This window comes from Gambusia affinis, linkage group LG12, assembly GCF_019740435.1.
Source record: "Gambusia affinis linkage group LG12, SWU_Gaff_1.0, whole genome shotgun sequence".
In the NCBI taxonomy this organism is placed as follows: domain Eukaryota; kingdom Metazoa; phylum Chordata; class Actinopteri; order Cyprinodontiformes; family Poeciliidae; genus Gambusia; species Gambusia affinis.
Window position 1 is genome coordinate 6,875,755 of NC_057879.1, and position 13,733 is coordinate 6,889,487.

General features: G+C 43.3%; 1 protein-coding gene across 2 annotated transcripts in view; it reads left to right on the forward strand.

The window, feature by feature from the left end:
* The window catches only part of rnf220a (ring finger protein 220a), a 289,741-nt gene that overhangs the window by 167,758 nt on the left and 108,250 nt on the right, over positions 1-13,733 (forward strand). The window lies entirely within an intron of this gene.

Below are 13,733 nucleotides of genomic sequence, written 5' to 3' on the forward strand. Positions count from 1 at the left end.
ATCAGTTCCTGAGACCTTGAATGGGGGGGAGAAGAGAGGGAGTCGAATGGGTTTAGGTTTTTATGAAGTCGTTGAGAGAAATAGTCTTGACTTGTGTGGCTGGTTGTTAAAACAGTCCCAGGTCATTCAGGGAGGGAAGGATTAAAGAACTATTATAGTCGGGGACTTCTGATTGATGAATCAGCAAGACTCACTTTCACTCTTTATGAGTGCACACAAAATGGTACTCCCGCTAAGCCTCATGTCTTTTAACTTAACTGAGGTAATGCAGTCCAATCAGAACCAATATAAAAGTTCCATTTCTGTGCTTCGCTTCGTTGAGTTCTGGCTTTGATTGTTTTGTCTTTCGCTAATTTGACTCTCAGTCTGCCTCCTTGTTAAATGGACACACACACACACACACACACCCACCCACGCACGCACACCCACACACACACACACACTACGACACACAGCGGCTGTAATTCCTCAGGATAGCGGTAGTCATGTCAAAGGTTTTTACCGATCGCTTGTCGTCTGGTGGGACCAAGGTGACATTTCCTCTTACGACCTAAAATTGAAACACAGTACATGTCTTTCTGTATGTGTGTGTGTCCCCCTCTAATGAGGGGTCTATATGCAGGGTTGGCAGCATATTAAATATGTAACAGCAGGTTGGAAATGGGTGGCTTGTCATACACACACACACACACACACACACACACTTTTTTTCCTTCCTTTCTTTCTTTCATCCTCCGTCCGCTGTTTACTCAAAATCACTGCACATTTTTATCAGGTAGGATTTGTGCTGCAGAAAACGTTGAATAAATATCAAACTTTTTTTTTTGTTGTATTTTATACATTATGCATTTGAAGAAGCAGATTATACTTTTTCCGACGGGGTTTGAAGGATGATGGCTGTTTCGGTTGCTAGGATGACTCCACAACTATGTCTCAGCTGTGGCCACACACAACCTGCTTTCACAGCGTTTCAAAGACACACACTGGCAACCAGTTTGTGCCGCACAAAGGAGGCTCCCACCCTCTCTCCTGCTCCTCGGATGCCCATCGTAAAAGAACCACGTCTACTGGGCCTTGAAAAAAGTATTTATAGCTCATGAGCTGCTACGTGTTGCAGTCACCAATATATTAATATATATATATATATATATATATATATATATATATATATATATATATATATATATATATAGATATATATCCATCAAATGTGGCATAATGCGAGATGACACCATCAACTACTGTTCTGCATAGGCCTGAACCCTCAGCCAAATCATCAACAAGACTTTCTGTAAATTCGGATCCCGACTCAAGAATGGAGCCAACATCAGCCACCTCCTCTACATGGATGACATCAAGCTGTATGCCAAGAGCAGCAAGACATAGACTCACTGATCCACACCACCAGGATATACAGCACGGACATTGGGATGTCATGTGACTAGAGAAGTGTGGTCGGATGGTTACAAAGAGAGGGAAGGTCATGGCACAGAAGGTATCTCACTCCCAGAAGGAACAATAGCAGACATAGAGGAAGGTTACAAATACCTGGGAATATCACAAGCAAATGGCAACCTTGATGAGATCACAAGAAAAAGAGCCACAACCAAATCCCCATCTGAATAAGACAAGTCCTGAGAAGCCAGCTCAATGGCAAGAACAAGATCCACAATTTTGCAAAGCCTATCTTAAAACCCTACCAGTAATCAGGTACCCTGCAGGAATAATTAGCTGGCCAAAGGAGGAGATACAGGCCACAGATGTTAAGAGAAACTACTAACAATGCACGGAGGGTTCCACCCCAAATCCAGCACACTGAGACTATACAAGAAAGCAAAGAAGGAGGCAGAGATGAAGTGAGAACCACTATCCAAGACGAAACATCCAAGATCCATAGATACATCAGGGACAAAGCCTCAACAGACAATGTGCTCAGTGAATGTCTCAAACAATGGGGAACAGAAGCTGAGGTGCCGGAGGAACCATCATGGGAGGACAAGCCCCTGCATGGGATGTACCACCGGCAATCAAGTGGCTGACATCAGAAAGTCCTACCAATGGCTGGAAAAAGCTGGACTGAAGGACAGCACAGAGGCCCTCATCATGGCCGCCCAGGAACAGGCCCTAAACACCAGAGCAATTGAGGCCCAGATCTACCACACCAGACAAGACCCAAGGTGTAGGTTGTGCAAGGAGGCCCCTGAGACAGTCCAACACATAACAGCAGGGTGCAAGGTACTGGCAGGGAAAGAATACATGGAACGACACAACCAAGTGGCAGGCATAGTGTACAGAAACATCTGTGCAGAATATGGACTGGAACCCCCAAGATCAAAGTGGGAAACACCCCCGAAGGTAGTGGAGAATGACCGAGCTAAGATCCTGTGGGACTTCCAGATCCAGACAGACAAAATGGTGAGGGCGAACCAACCAGACATAGTCGTGGTGGATAAACAACAGAGGAAAGCCGTTGTGGTGGATGTGGCAATACCAAGTGACTGCAACATCAGGAAAAAGGAGCATGAAAAACTAGAGAAATACCAGGGCCTAAGGGAGGAACTGGAGAGGGCCTGGAAGGTGAAGACCACAGTGGTGCCTGTGGTCTCAGGATCGGGCAGTCACCCCCAAACTGGAACAGTGGCTACAACAGATCCCAGGAACAACATCAGACATCTCAGTCCAGAAATGTGCAGTCCTAGGCACAGCCAAGATACTGCGCAGAACCCTAAAGCTCCCAGGCCTCTGGTAGAGGACCCGAGCTAAGAGGAAGAAGAATCACCACCCGCGGTGGGTGAGAAGGGAATTTTTATTTTATATATATATATATATATATATATATATTTATTTATTTATTTATTTATTTTTTTTTTTTTTCTTTAAAAGGGGAAGGAAAATCATACATGGTTTTCAAAATCCTTCACAAAAATTTTTTAAAAGTGTTGCGTGGGATTTTGGGGAAGGTGTCGGAGGTTTTGTTGGAGAAAATTAGAAACGTAGACCACAACACACAAGTCAAGGGTAGAGTCAGGTAAGAGTTGATGATGAAAGCGAGCTCGGCAGCAGCCGGGTTAACACGGAAGCCTTCTGCAGGTTCCATCATCCACCAGCACAACGCCAAGCAATACAGGCAGAGTTACAAAACATTCGATCAATGCATATTCATCAGTCAGAATGACCCAACAAGTCCCAGCCTAATCAAATCTGTGGCAAAATCTGGAAGCATGTGCTCTTCATACAATCAACTTGCCCACAGGAGATTGTGCAAAAACTTAAAATATGTCAAGCTGGTGAGAGTTATAGCCGCCTCTACAGTGATAGGTGGCTCTAAGAAGTCAGACTGAAGACAAATGTATCTCACACTGTGTTGAACATCACGTATTCTTTTGTCTTCTTTTCGCCATCATGCACTTCTTTTAAAACAACTTTTAAATGTCCTGAATTTAAAATGTCCGCCTGGATATTTTTGCCTATTTTAATTGCATTAAGAGCGCCCCTCAGATTGATTTTACTCCCTGCTATGGCGGGGGTGAAATTATCGAAAAACAACAATATTGGCTGAAAAGCGCAACGTCTAGCCTTTTCAGAAACTGTTGAAATTTTTCAAATACCGCAAAATGTGGCAGAATTACTGCAAATTTGGCTGTTTAGGGCTTGAAGGTTTAATAGAACCCCAGTAAAATGCATTGAAGTTGCGACTGGGACTCAAAAAATGAAAAAAAAAAAAAAAGTTCAACACGTACAAAAAATTTTGCAATACACGTCTCTCTCTTTTTTTACCCCTTTTTCCTTTCTCTCCTTTCTTCTCCGTCCGCTTCCCTCACCTTGCAGCTCTTTTTATCACCTCTGTCCTTATCCTTTCATTTTCTCTTTAGCTCTGCCAAGATTGATTTCCTCTCTCACTATTTCAAACAAACCTCTCCTGTGCTCTCCAACACAGACGGTGTGGCTCGCCAATACGGACACGCACACAAGCGCACCGACTTCTGTGAGTCGCTATAATGGGATTAGAAGGGTCTGCTGAAATATTGAAGAGTCCCGATGCAAATAATGAATAGGCTGGCAATGTATCTCGATAACTGTTGGCGAGTGTGTGGCGAGCGCGAGTGCAGATGCTTAGCTGCACCCTGGAAGTGTGTGTGGGTGTGTGTGTGTGTTGCTAAGAGCCCGTAATGTATGGTGGGTTCACCGTGCATTTAGTACAGCCTGGAGGTACAACGAAAGCACCGAGCTCAAAGACACACATGCACCTACACACACCGCCCTTCATCAGTTTACAGTCAGGGCTTTCCCACTTATCGGGCAACCACACTTACATCTGTCTCACAGCAAAACAAGGAGAGGTACACCGGGTGTGCGTGTGCGTGTGCGTGTGTGTGTGTGATTACACGACTCCTCTTTCATAGTACGCGTGCAAATGTGACGACGTACGCTGCGTGCACGTGCGTATTCTCACAGTGCTGGCTGAATGGAGGAGAAAATTAGAGCTCATTCGATAGTCACGCCTCACGCAGTCGGTGTGCGTGTGTATCGGGGTGGGATGACGGTCACTGGAGCCCAGAGTTGCACAAAGATGGTAAAATATCTAGGAAATTTGATAGGAAGCAGAATGACAACGTGGCGCTATCAGAAAAACACACAAGATAGGTCAGTTTTCTATTTCCCCACCTCGACTTTCTTCCACATCCATTTTGCCAACGAGAAGAACTTCCTTTTCTCTTCAGTTGAACTGTTCATGTGGAGGTTCGTTGGCCTGTTCATGGCATGGAAGAGAAAAATGCTCCCATGGTTAAACCTTGTCCATTGTTGATTAAACCACGTTGTTTCCATACTTAAGCATAAGAAACCAATATGATGACTTTTGACAACAACATATTTTTGCCAAGAAAGTCTCAAGAAATAGAATAAAACATATGAAACAAGTGCAGTCCAGTAGTTGCAGCCTTTGATATTGCATAACCTCTTACCTGACAAGAATGTCAAAGGTGAGGAGACTCTAATGGCGTTATGTACCTAAGGAAAATTAATGATTAAGGTCCAAATTGAGGACTCAGATCACAGGTTGAAGTATAGCTGATTTAAAATCCCGGTACAGGTGTAATGGTAAAAAAAAAAAAAGAGAGGTGAAAATGTCTCTGAAGTTTCTCTGTTGATGGGAATACAAAAAGCTTGAGGGCGATAAAGAAAACCGATTCCAAGAAGTCGAAGAGTGGGACAAAAAAAGAAAAGCTTCCAAACCAAAAGGTTTACTTAATTAATTTCTAAGTCTTTACATATATCAATCAGGTGAGTCACGGTGCTGGGATTTTCATTCTTAAATTCAGCCTCACAATTAGTGTACTGTTAAATTACACATTTTTCGTTACCCACATTTCAATCCTCAATTTGTTTTATACTTTACAGTTTAGAGTGAACTATTACGTATAGGTCATGTTATTTTCAACATTTAAAATTTAAAATTCCAGCCATGACCAAACCCAATTGGACAAGAGGTCATGACTGCCAGGTGTTTGAGCCAATAGCGTGCCAGGGGTAAATCCCTCCCTTAGGAATAGAGCAGCCCTAATCAAGCCCTTGTAATACACTGGTTCCCGTTAGCTCCCAGGGGCTAATTAGCATTCTAATTACAGATTGCAAATGAGAGGTGCGTTGATTGTGTTCTGCCTGTGAATGTGGAGGCTCAAGAGAGATTCACACACACACACACGCGCACGCACACACACACACGCACGCACATGCATCTTGCATGCTGCCACACTCTCACACACTGAGCGATCATCGTTAAGAAGCTTATCATGCTCTCGTTCCTCTGTGCTTTTCCAGTCTCCCTCTCATCTCATCTCGTTACCATCACACTGCAATACGCTAACATACACACACACACACGCCCACGCACACATAAAAGCTAGAACACACGTAAACTTTGCAAACACACCCGCATGCAGATGTGGCGATGAACACCGAAGTTGGTAATAAAGACACAAACATAAAACATTATATACTGCCAAAGTGTTGCTGTTGTTCCTACCAATTAACACAGCGCTGATTTACAGCTCGAGGGGAGGAGAACGCTGCTGTGCAAACCACAAAGGTGCGATACGTGCTCAACCCGCACACCGTAATGTGTGCATATGAACCTGAAAATCAAATTCGGTGGGATGGGAGGGAATGGAGATGACCGAGGGGCCAGGAATAATGAAGGAATAATTCGGTGTTGCATTAAAACCAGAAGGAGCCCGTGTCCGCTCGCATGCTTGCGTGTGCGCAAGGCGTTCTGAGACTGGTGGAGGCATGGAGAAGAGGAGTAGATAAGAGCAAACTCACCAGCAGCATATAATCACGTTATGCTGCTCAGTTAGGTGCTTTAACGAGGCGTCTGGGCTGCACTTCAGGTCACCGTTTGTGTGTCGCTGACATGTGAGGCCATGTCAGTCTATCAACTAGCATTTCTTTTTTATTTTAAGAAAGAGCTATTTTAATTTTAAATGGATTCTCCTCAACAATACAGCACTTAGCCAAAGCTATTTACCCTATTAAACATTATTACAATTTTCAGTATACAACTAAATGCTTCATCGTATTTAATAGAGGTTTTATAGAATAGATTATTATGGATACAAATCTGAAGTGCTGTATATAAATTAATCCTGTATTCTATATTTTTATGAGAAGTATTATTATTATTATTATTACCACAGTAGTGATGTACTCCATGGATCTGATAAATATTTTTTAAAGAATAGCAAGAAGAAAGCTCATATTCAGAGAAAGCCATAAGAATAATAATAAACATAAACATAAACATTGTCTGTTTCTTATAACACAGAAAATGGTAAAATGTGATGGTGATACCATCATGCTGCAGGAATGCTTGTGTTTAGCGGGTATAGAGAAACTGGTCAGAGTTGATGGAATAAAACTTGACTGAATACTCTTGCGAGGCCTACTGCATTAATTTTTTATTAGGTTAAATCTTAGATTTTATTGGACTTGTCTGATCTCTCTATTGTGTTTTCGATCAGCTTCACATGTAAATCATTCATTATAGTCTTTGCCACCAGTTCCTCGGTTATTTGGTACCCCAAACAGTTCTCATAACCAAGGTATTTTCCTAATTAAACTGACCAGAGTCTATTTAAAAGTGGAAATACAAGAGAACACACAATGTAATGCATATTTGTGTGGATATTTATCAGTGGAAATGTGAAAAAGCAGAGCAAAAAGTTCCGTTCACTTACTAGTGTTCTTGTGGTTCACAATCCCCCCCCCACTACAGCAAGATTTTGCCAATATTATGGAGAGAACGGTATGAATCTTTATTAATATGATTCTCCACGGCAATCTCATGGACATAAAATTAGGATGTGGCCACCCGGTGATCAAAGATACTCTCTGTAACCAGGGTTATTGTCTCACCTCTACTGGTCTGGCCGCAGTTTAAAAGCAGCGGTAAAGAAGAAAGTGAAAATGGAAACTCACACACTCGCTGTGTTGGCTGGTGTGTGTGTGATGTGATTGATGCTCAGCAACCTGTGTTTACTCTTGTTGGCCAATTGAAAACTCAACCTGGCAGCCGGCGAAAGCACAATGCGGTGCGGAGCTAAAGCAGCATTGCGGCCGCAGACACTGAGACAAATAGACAGAAAGCTGTTAAGAAAGGAGAGGACACAGTGGGAGGGAGGATGGTGGAGCTAGGTACACAGTCTGCTGATAGATGGCGTTAGATGTGATTTAAGCTACGGGGAGAGAAACGGAACTGATGCCGAAAAGAAGGGGGCAGAAGAAAGTCAAACAGCTACAAAACGGGGCTAAAAACAACTAAAGACGCGATCTGAGGTATTAATCGAGACAGGCAGACGGTTGGAGCAAGAAACAGGAAAAAGAGATGGGCCAGGGGGGAAAAGGCAGAGACAGGGTTAAAGGAGAAAGTGGAAAGTGGGAGGGACAGAGAAGTGGAGATGCTGGACATCACTGTCGGCAGATCTTTAAATGAAAGGCGACAGTGTGTGTTGGGGAGAAGATTGGAAGGCATTAAGGCTTGGCATGTTCTGTGACACCCTGAGAGGCTGAGAGGCCCAGAGCGTGGGGGGAGAAGGCCAATTGAATTCTCCTACCAAATGCCCACTTGGCCATGTTAAGTCTTTCTATGCATGGCTGTGTACATGCATTCCTATGGAGTAAAGGGTTCATCTGTGTGTGTGTGTGTGTGTGCGTGTGAGAGAGAGAGAGAGCGAGGGAGAGAGATGCTGAAAGGTAAAGAGATTTAGTGAGAACAGAGGAGAGGAGGGGGAGATCTATAAAAGACATGCTGCCCTCGCCTTTGTTCACAATCAAAGCCATGACTTCGGCTTATCGGCTGCTCCGATTTGTGCCGTATCGATGGCACCTCTGTGTGTCTGTGTTTACAGATAAACGAGGGAGACTGGAGAGAGACGGTCGCTCTCTAGAATGAATATGTGCGTTTTGCACCAACAAAAAGACTGCTAAACGAGTTGGTAAGAAATGTGAACACGAAGTAAGAGTGGCTTCTGCTGCTCTCCATCAGTGAAGTCATGAGAAGGTTAGTGAGGCTCACATACCAATGAAATCAAAAAACAAAACCATTTTTTAGTCTATCCATCTGCCCATTTGCTTTCTTATCACACACTATATCTAAGCAATGGTGTGCTATTTCACATGAAAGTGAAGTCCGGATTGCTGAGAACAATCCAGTGACTCTGTCGTTATCTTCAGTCCGGGATTAGCACATGAAGCTTGACCTGCTGTCAAGCTGTATCAATGCTTGAGACTCTCTTTTTCGCAGAAAGGCATCCTGCCCATCCTTCTCGACACCGAGTCCAGGTCAAACCGTTTCCAAAGAGCGATTGGTCAAAAGGTTGTGGATATGTTTAATGCGGAAATGCACTCGGTAAGAGATGTAGATTTTTTTGCTTCTGCTATCAAGCGGGCAACATGAATATTTTTGATTGGCGTTTGTCTGAAACGGCAAGGAACTATGTACATTTATACGATTCTGAACAAAATACCAACAGGGATTGTCAAATGGCTAAAAACTCTTGGGTAGAAATTTCAAGAGGAGGCTGTCTGCAGAAAGGTGTGGCACTCTCCCTATGACAAGATGTACCTATATACCTAGTGCAGAAAGGTCTACTTTCTGTATGAGAAGTGTTTGTGAATCCGAACATTGTGCAAAATGCATGACCACAGGTCGACTGTTTCGGCTTCTGATGGGAAAGCCTTCACAGCCCTAATAAGTAATGGACAAAACCCCCCAAACGCTGCGGCAAACGGCAATTCTGCATCACTCATTTTCTGACCCACTTATTTTTCCTTGCAAAAGATTTCTTTCTTTTCATCTCAGACAGAACCGTCTGCTGAGGACGAATTTGACACATATAATCAAGACATCAACATGTACACATTAGCCAGACTGGCCTTCCTCGAAGCACTCAGCTTTGAGTGGCACGGAGATGCTCATTTCCTTGTTTGACCACAATGAAACCACCTTTGTGTGTGTGTTGGTGTGAGACTGTGTCAGACCCAAAAGGAAAATCGGAGAGGGAGGGTTAGTGTGTTGACTGTGTGTGTTTGTGTGCGTGCGTGTGTGTGTGTGTGTGTTGCTTAATAGAAGGTGGTTAGAGGTGTCACCCTGCACCCATTTTAATGTGCTCCACAATTACAGCTGTCATGGCTGGAAGATAATGTGTCAGGCTGTTTTTCTACACGTTCACACACACACACACACGTACGCTGAGGTGGTAAAATATGGCAGACAAGAAACAGGCCTCCGCTCGTATAAAACACCTCAACGGCTCCCATCATCATAGCTGTGTGTGTGTGTGTGTGTGTGTGTGTGTCTGTGTGTAAATGCACTAAAGATGTACTCTGTGCCTCTGCCCATGAGTTATGAGTTTGTGTCGATGTGTGGCAATGCAGGTGTGTTTGGGGGACGGTGTGCACTTGTGTCAGTGTGTGACAATATTTGCTTTGCTGAACGAGCCTCCTGGTGAAAGTCAGGATGGTTGTAGAATTCTTCATGTAGCGTCGGAGCAGCAGCAGCGGCGGCAGGGATGGGAAAACACGGGAACATTGGCACACTTTACCAGCTTCTTTACGTAAACAGTTGGCAGATCCTGGAAAGCATTTAAAAAATGTACAAAGCATTTTTTCTTTTACATAACTAACTACTGAATATATTGCAAAGCCATCAAAGTAGGTAACTAAATATTAGCTCAATCCAAGCGTTTGGCATGCTGAGAGGGGTAATTCCTCATTGGTCCAGACTGAGCATCAGCATACCTTAGCATGAGATCCGTTATTGGGTCATTGCTTTGACATTTCGTGGCAGTGGTACAGACTTGGGGAACATTACATGTTTGTCGTGAGGCCAAAAATCTGCATAAATTACCTATATGAGACTGAACTGATGTACACTTACCGACACGGCTCAGATTTAAATGTAGAAATGACACCCGTCTGATTTACCTATAAAGTGTAGGAGCAACGGTAGTAGGAGTCCATCCTGTAATGGGTGGGTTGCCAGTTCGAACCCCCCAGTCAGTCTCTCTCAGTTGTTGTGGCCTTGGGCAGGACACTTCTTCCCTGCCTTAGCCTCCTGGTGGTGGTCAGAAGTGGTCTGGTGGTGGCGGCGCACAGCAGCATCTACCGGGCAGCTGTGGCTACATTCCAATGGTCCAGATAAAGCACTATACAAGTACAAGTACATTTACCATAACAAATTAGTGCTAAGAAGCTTTCAGCTTATATTTTGATTACTTCAATGGTGCCCTTCCAAATTACTGTCACTCTTTAAACTCTAGAAGATAAACTGTTGCTATGGGGATTTGGTGATCAAGATGCCATTCAGTGAGCTCTGGAAACTTATTTGCTTCCACTGCCATCTTCTGCACTGTGTGTTTAAAAAAAAAAAAAAACTTGGGTCCTACTCCACAGTTAAAGTTGTCTTAAGCTACAAAAGACTGACAAAACTCATGAAAGTGAAACCCACTTTTCATTTTATTTTTAATTTTAACATTTTTATACAAAATCTTCTGGGATGAGGTGAGAAAACGTGAGAAATAATTTGGGTGGCATCAACTTCAAAGACAGGAAAAAATGTCCATGACTTAATTTGGGTTGAGAAAACCTCCTATTTTCTCAGAAGTTAGGTAGCTGATAAATGAAATGCATTCTTTTTATTTTCTTTTTGAGATAAATACAGCTGCTAAATGGTCTTTAGATTGACTTCGTCTTTTCAACATCGGACCCTGTGGGGATGAGCAAGGTAACCCCATGCTTTGAGCTCTCTCTCGGTGTGTCCCCCTCTCTCTGAGAATGACTTTGTCTCAGTCTGCCTCTCTTCACTCTACCTCTGAGTGCTCCAGAAATTGGCAACATGACCTCTAATTCTCCGGAGACGAATATGTGCACATAGATAAAAAAAATTATTTAAGTAAAGAGAAATAGGAGCAAAAAACAAAAAAAAAAAATGTCTGAGGAAGAATCGACTCACTGGTGTTTTAATGTCATGCATTTTAGGCAATGACTGGAGATTATACCGCACGGTGCACGCGCACAAACATCTAATGCCGGCAGAGTCAGTCACACACAAGTTTGGCTTTTGGGGTGTGTGAAATCAAATCCCCCCCCCCCCCAAATCTCTATTCCACCGTCACGCAGCTGAAGATGCAAACACAGATGATTACCGCTCTCTCTCACACAGACACGCACACCCATGCTTTCAGGCACATGCGCCTACACATATGCAAACGCTCGAACGAGGCACATGCACATGTCCGCGCAGATGCACACGTAGAGGGGTAACCCTGGTAGATTTATCAGTGGAGGTCTGCAACACAGTGGCTGCCTTTCTCATTTCATAGGCCACCGGGGCAGAACAGGCATGGGCTTGTTCAAATCCAACCCAGCAAGACCACCACACACACACACACACACACACACACACACACGCAGACACACACACACACATGCATAGAAACAAACGCATGCATATGCGCTTTCTCTTTAGCGGCTTAACAGATGCCAACCAGAGTTGTTGGAGAGGAAAGCAGGGAGGGATAAAAGAGAGAAGACACAGGCAGGATGAAAGAAGAATGTGAATTTTATATATATACATATATATATGTATATATATACGTATATATATATATATATATATATGTAGCTTTCGTTAAACAAAAATGGCATGATTACACCAACCTAAAAAATGTAATAAAAGACACAAACCAACCTGCAGGTTCCTCGTCTTCACATGGGGCAGCTCAGTGATGCTCCATTCTGCCGCTTGTAAAAAACACGGAAACAACTAAATGAGGGAATCACGATTGCAGGCAAAATCTGTTTTTTTGTGTGTGGGTGTGTCGGCGTGTGTGTGTAGTGTGTGTGTTTGCACACTGTCACTGGAGAAAATCTGTGTTTTCAGAGTGCACAGTGTAAGACCTGAATTTAATTGGATTCTTTGGAAATGATGGAGGCTCATTGGTGTAATGGCATGCTCATGGTGCGGTTGGAGTGAGCCCCTGTGGCAATACCTAGTGCCTCGTTAGCTTGCCAGCCACACGTTCACGCCAAACGCTCACACACACACACACATGCAGACACACACACGAAAAGACTGTGTAAAACAAATACGAATAAGATCATGGGCGGAGGCTGTGATGAAAGGACTTGTAAGAAAAACCACATGCAACTTTGCATGTTGAGCATGTGCACACAGTGACACAAACAGCGGCTTGCAAAAGCGTACATGACGCTTTGCTTCTTTTTTTTATTTTTATTGTTCACATCGAAGCTACCAATTTTGATGCGTTTTATTGCGATTTGTTTGACAGGCCGACAAAAAAAGAAAAAAAAAAAGAAAAAAAGAGCAGAAATCGTAATTGTAAACAGGGTTTTCAAAATCTGAAAAGTGCGGTGACCATTTGGGTTGAGCACATTGTTTTTCAGAATCACCTTTTGCTCCGATTACAGCAGAAATTGTTTTTGCATGTCTGACGGGTTTCGCTACCAACTAGCGTCAAGAATGAGTTTCATTGTGAGCTCTGTTCAGAAGGGAGTGTTAGTTTTCGACTTTGCAGCGCTTTGCTTTAAGGTCAGTAGGGTACATTTTGTTCTCAGCTGAGCGGAGCAGAGCTCTCCACATGTTCGTTGTGTCCCTTACATGGGTTGTGGTAAAGTGCAAACAGGACTTTTCATGGGTTCCAGGCAACAAAGCTTTTCTTTATTTTTTTTCCTTGCTGCTCTTCCACAAAGGCCAGGTTTTGGGATTGCAAGCCTAGAAGTTTTTCTGGCAACAGATTCTTCCACCTGCACTTGTGGATCTCCGCAGTTCCTCCAGAGTCAGAACAGGCCTCCTGACTCTCCATAGAGCTAATGTTTAACTTGACTGACCTTTCGGTGTCAATGGGCTACAGTCAAGCCAGATCGTGGTAAACCGAAGTTGTACTGAGTCACTGAACACAGCTCTATGAGATGTCCAAAGCTCTCGATAGTTTTTATAACCCAATCTCGCTTTAAAAACTTTCAAATGTTACTTCTGATTTGTCAAGTGTCTGCCCTTCATAGAGCTTCTATTTCACCACTGTTCTGACATTTCTAGATAATCTGTATTTATTTGCTCATGTAAAAAAGTGTATGAAGGGTCTCTAAAGCATGTATTTGTTCTAAACCTCCAAACGAATGCATTGTGTGCAAAGAAAATAACGTACTCTTGAAAA